Raw genomic sequence first — 5,853 nt, forward strand, 5'->3', positions numbered from 1 at the left:
GCGGGGCTCCGCTCAGTGTCGCCGCCTCGGGGTGCCTGTGGCTGACGCTCCGGGAGGGTCTCCTCTTGCTCCGGCCGCCGCCGGGTTCATCGCCCGTGTTTCTGCCGGGACAGGCGCCTTGTTTCCGGCTGCGACGGTTGGTGAAGAGAAGGGGTCCATGAAAACCTTTGGCAACCGCAGGCGCCGGTGCCACAGCCGCATGTGGTCGTGGTGTCGGTGTGCGTGACGGCACAGACCGCGGGATTTGGAGTCGGATCTGAGCGGCTGGGTCTACCGCCCGCAGCCTCAGTTTCCCTTTCGGAGCAATAGGGCGAATGAAGCGTGGGGTGCTGCCCTGCAGGGCTCAGGACGCTGGCTGGGCTGGGGGCACCCGGCCCCTGCCCGGAGCTATCTAACCTGGGAGGGCAGCAGTTCTCAGCCACCTCTGTGCCTCAGCACCTGGGAGCTTCAAGAGATGAACATAAGCACTTATTCATTCGTCAGCAATTTTTTCTTGCACACCTACTATATTGCCCCGCACTATTCTAGGAGCTGGGGATGCAGCAGTGAACAAAATGGACTAAAATAAAAAAAGAACTTTTGGCCCTTCTGGAGCTTAAATTGGGGTGAAGGGAGGTAGCTAATATATAAAATACATAATTAGATTGTATAGTTTGTCTCTATGATGAGTGTTATGTAGGGGTAACATTCCAGCTTTAAAATAGTGCTATCTAGGGGCTGGTGACAGGGTGAAAATCCATTGATTTTCTGTGTGCACTATGATTTTATGCATTTTTCTGAATGTATTCCAAACTTCAATAAAATGTTTGTTTAGATCCATTGGTTGCCTCCTGCACGCCCCCTACCAGGGCCAGGAGCCTGCAACCGAGGTACATGTCCTTGACTGGAATTGAACCTGGGACCCTTCAGTCCGCAGGCTGACGCTCTATCCACTGAGCCAAACCGGCTAGGGCTATATCAGAGATTTTTTTATGAGTTTATCCTAGTTCCACACAACTTCCTTCTGATTTTTGTGGCATTTACGAGGTAGAATTTGGAGGAAGGAATTAGCGAGGCTAAGCTGATCCTTCGTCTTGGCAGGAACTAGACTTCCAAATGGCTTGGATTTTAAAACTATACTAGTGTAAGTGTTTCTTTAATAAAACAAAAACTAATTTAAAAACAGGACAAGTAAACTGAAGAAACCGAGGGGAGGTGCAAAAGTTACCATTTGAGTGGTCCCTGAGAATGAGTCAGTAAGTTAGAATTAGGTTCAACTTGAATAAGAGACCCAAAATAACTGGCTTATTCAAGATAGAAGTTTGTTTCTTTTATGTATATATGAAGTAAAGATACTTCAAGTTATTTTTCTCTTGTGTGACCTGTATTCCTAAGATTACCTCATAGTTCAGATGTTTGCTTCCACTCCATTTATCATGTATATATTGCAGACAACAGGAAGGAGAAAAGGGGGAGGGGGGTGGAAGGGGCAAAGAGCATATGATAACTATATTTTAAGGTACATGTTTTTTTCCTCTACTGTAGCGTAGTAAACCACCCTAAAACTTAATGGCATAACACAACAGTAATTTATTATATGTCATGATTCTGTGAGTAGAATGCATAGTTCTTCTGCGTTACAAGGTATTGGCCAGCATTCTGGGACAGTTGATAGATCTAAAATGACCTCAACCACATGGTTGGCAAACTGGCATGGGCTGTTAGCTCAGAGCTCAGTTGGGGTCATTGCCTGAAGCCTCACTTCTCCTTCATTAGGGTTTCTCCTCACAGCTGCTTGGGCTCCCTCACAGCATGGAAGCTGTGTTCATAAAGGCCCATTCCAGGCTTAAGTATCCCAAGAATAAAATAAAAGCTCCGGTCCTCTTAAGACCTGAGCTTGAAAGTCCCTGAATGTCTCTCCGGCTGCATTCTATTGGTCAAAGCAGTCACAGGGCCAGCCCAGGACAGGAGTGGTGGTGGACATACTCCACTTCTTGATGTGAAGAGTGGCATGCACATTGAGGGGAGGGATTGGTTGTTGGGAGAAGTCTTTGAGGGCTAGCAACCACAGGAATTTCCTGGAAATTGTCATAGGATACCTCTGTGTACTTCCCATTATCCAAAACTAAGGCACATGACAGCTACAAGAAAGCCTGGGAAAATAAAGTTTGTAAACTGAGCATCCATGTACCTGAATAAAAACTGAGAGTCCAACCTCTATGGAAGAATGAGGAATCTCTAACACAGAGCTGAAACGAGTCACCACAACATGAATGGCCTGAAGTGGTTATTAGGAAACAGGATGCAAGATCAAGGGGTGGAAGACCAGGGAGTCCAGAAAAAAGAATGGCAAGTGTAGTGAAGACAAAGCAGTTCATTTCAACAATACAGTTTAGCAAATCTGGTGATAAAATATACTTTTACACATTATATTTTATTCATCACTGGTTGTCAAATACTTATCTATTCCCCACTACAAGCAACTAGACCAAGTGCTAAAATATAACAAGACTAAGGCATTGATAGATGCAAGGTAAAGGCAAAATAAAGCACAAGGGTATCATGCCTCCTCCTCTACCACTTTCTAATTTAGGGGACCCTTCCCTACTGTTACATAAGGATAGAAGCAATCAAAGGCAGCTTCGCTATGCTAACAACAAGAACCTTTATTCAGAAGAGTGGCAAATATTTTTATATTTGGTAGAGTTTTTCTAAATCCTCATCTTAAATTTTACATTCCAAAAAATTGCCATTCCAGGGTTTTGTGTGTGTGTGTGTGTGTGTGTGTGTGTGTGTGTGTGTGTGTGTTTTAACTAAGTTAAGCCCCAATTGTAGACATCTGTAGGTTTTGCCTGTTCAGCATCTATCTATCACATTCATTCTATTAGAAACAGCACCATTTTTCTTTGATACCATCTACTTCAGCCTACGTGGTTGGAGTATATGGAACTGACCCCCTTCCCATTCCAGGGGGTGGACATGTAGCCCACACATAGTCTGGGCTTTTGCTAGAATTCTTGCAAATGAGAGCTTAAACAGGAAGGGTGAAATGCTGGATATGTGGAGGCCATTGAAGAGAGCCTGCCTGACTGGGTCCTGCACAGATGAAGCACAGCAAGAAATGAAGGGAGAAAGTCCAAATGATGCGTTTTGAGTAGGCCCAACCATGCCTGATGTTCAATCTTCTCTAGAATTTTTCAGTTATGAGAGCCAGTAAATTCACTTTTTTTGATTAAGGCAGTTTGAATTTGGTTTTTGCTACTTGCAAACAAAAGGCTCCAGATAAATAATGTCTTATGTCAACGACTTTCATCATATCCTGTTCTTTTCCTTTGGGACACTTGGTCAATGTCTTCCAATTAGTACTATTTCAATGTTGATCTCCCTCATGGGTCTCTCTCCCATGATCCTGTCTGTACTCATAGAGTGGGATGGTGAATAGGAGTGCCCACACTATTTGCATGGTGTCTTCCTGCTTGTCCTCCTTTTCCTGAATACAGGGTTGAATTCTCCGAGTTACATATTGGTGTGTGTTGCCTCCTTTGCACCACTCTGCTCTCTGGCAATGGTAGATGACCGATGATGCCGCCTCTCAACACTCCATCAGGGTAAAACCATCTCAGTCCCACTGTGTCACTAAAAAGACTGTCTGTCTTATAATAAATGTTCGATAAATATATGTAACACTAATGATAATTAAAAATTTAAAAGCCTATTTAAATTATTAGTATGCTTTCATTTTCATCTCATGTATGTTGGAGCTCATGAGATTTTATGTACATGGAGCTGCCTTGGTCTTTAAAATTTTTTAAATAATATTTCTTCATATGGATGTTCTGCAGTTTAATCAATTCCATATTTGTTGATATTAGATTGTTTCTAATCTTTTCTTTCTAGTACAAACAATGCTGCAGTGAATTTCTTTGTGTATTCATTTTGCTTACATGTGCAAGTATATGTAGGTTATATAAGCAGACATAAAATTGAGAGGTCAAAGAGAACATGCATTTTTAAAATTGGATTATCAAGTTTCATGAACATCTTGTTAGAATTGTGACTGGAATTTCACTGAATCTATAGAAAACTGGCATGTTTATGTTATTATCTTCCTATTCAAGAACATAATAGATTTCTTTATTTAGATCTTTATTGTCTCTTGACTTATATAGAAGTCAATATCTTCTACAGAAAAAAAGTAAGGAGAGATGTGTCCTACCAACTATTAGAATTTATAATGAAACTATAGTCATCAAGATAACATAGTATAGGGGGAGGCCGGAGGAAGGTCAATGGGGGTGGGGGAAGGAGACATATGTACTACTATCTGTAATACTTTAAACAATAAAATAAAATAAAATAAAATAAAGATACCATGGTATAGTAACAGAGATAAACAATTTAAACATAGAATAGAGATCCCAGAAACAGACTTACCTATCTAACACAACAGATCAGTGGTGAAAAGAGGTATTATTCCATAAGTGGATCTTAAAAAACTGTTCATATTGAAAAAATGAAATAGATCCCTACCTCACACCATACAAATAATTTTAACTTGGATACCAAACTTACATGTCAAAAGCAAAGCTTTATAAGATTTGACAGAAACTGTAAGTGAATATTATTGTAATCTGGGGTAGATACAAATGTTTTAAACAAGACACAAAAAGTGTTAACTAGGAAAGAAAATATTGATAAAATTTTGCCTTTATAATATTAAAAACTATTCATCAAAGACACTGACAATAGAATGAAAATGAAAGTTATAAGGTGTCTGCCTTAATATTGCTATATCAATTTTTTTTAGCATTTCCTTGTTATGTAATTTCCCTTTCCTTGATTTTCAGTCATTATATATGATTTACCTTTAGATATATCATTCATAATTGGCATATAGCTGAACTTTAAAAATCCAATTTCTAGTTTCTCTTTTTTGTTATAATAGGTATGTTAACCTGTGTAGTGAGTTAAATGGTGAAGTCTAAAAAGACAGGTCCATTTCCTGACCCTGTGAATGTGACTTCATTGGACAAAAGCTCATTGCAGATATGAAGGATCTCGAGATGAGATCATCCTGGATTATCCAATAACAAGTGTCCTTATCAGAGACACACAGGGCAGGGACACAGAGAAGAGAAGGCCATGTGAAGGAGGCAGAGATTGGAGTTATGTAGCCGCAGTCCAAGAAATGCCAGAAGCCACGAGAAGCTGGAAGATGCAAGGAAGGGGAATGGCTGTGCTAACAACTTGATTTTTGGACTTCTGGCCCCCAGAACACTGAGAGAATAAAATTTTAGTTGTATTAAGCTACCAAGTTTGTGGTAATTTGTTATGGCAGCCTTAGAACATTAATACAACCTATTTAATCTGATAAATAGCACATTTAAATGTATTTTGGACATCTATTTTTGTGCTTTATTTACCCTCTCTTTTTCTGCTTTATCATCTTTCCTGGTTTCTGCTGAATTGATAAGGCTGCCTATATTCATTCACCTCCCTCTGTGCTCGCTGTATTTCTGTTCTTCTAATAGTTGCCCTTGAAGTTTTAGCAAATATACTTAATTAATCTTCCTACAAAAAGCCTGAAGTCACAAACAAAACAAGAATCTAACATGGGCTTTAATTACCCATTGAACATAACCCCTACCTAATATTGATTCCTATAATTTATTTCACTATTCTATATACAAAAGTTAATGATTTGCATAATCTACAGTTAATTAAATTTATCCCACATTTATTAATTTGTGTTCACCATTGTGCCTTGAATCTCACAGCTTTCTTCTTGTTAAAGAATACATTTAGTGGGTAATAAACTCTTAGTATGTTGGAAAGTTCCTATTTTATCATCACTCCCCAACTGCCCCCCACCCC

The sequence above is a fragment of the Myotis davidii genome, unplaced genomic scaffold (assembly GCF_000327345.1).
Source record: "Myotis davidii unplaced genomic scaffold, ASM32734v1 scaffold120, whole genome shotgun sequence".
Taxonomy (NCBI): domain Eukaryota; kingdom Metazoa; phylum Chordata; class Mammalia; order Chiroptera; family Vespertilionidae; genus Myotis; species Myotis davidii.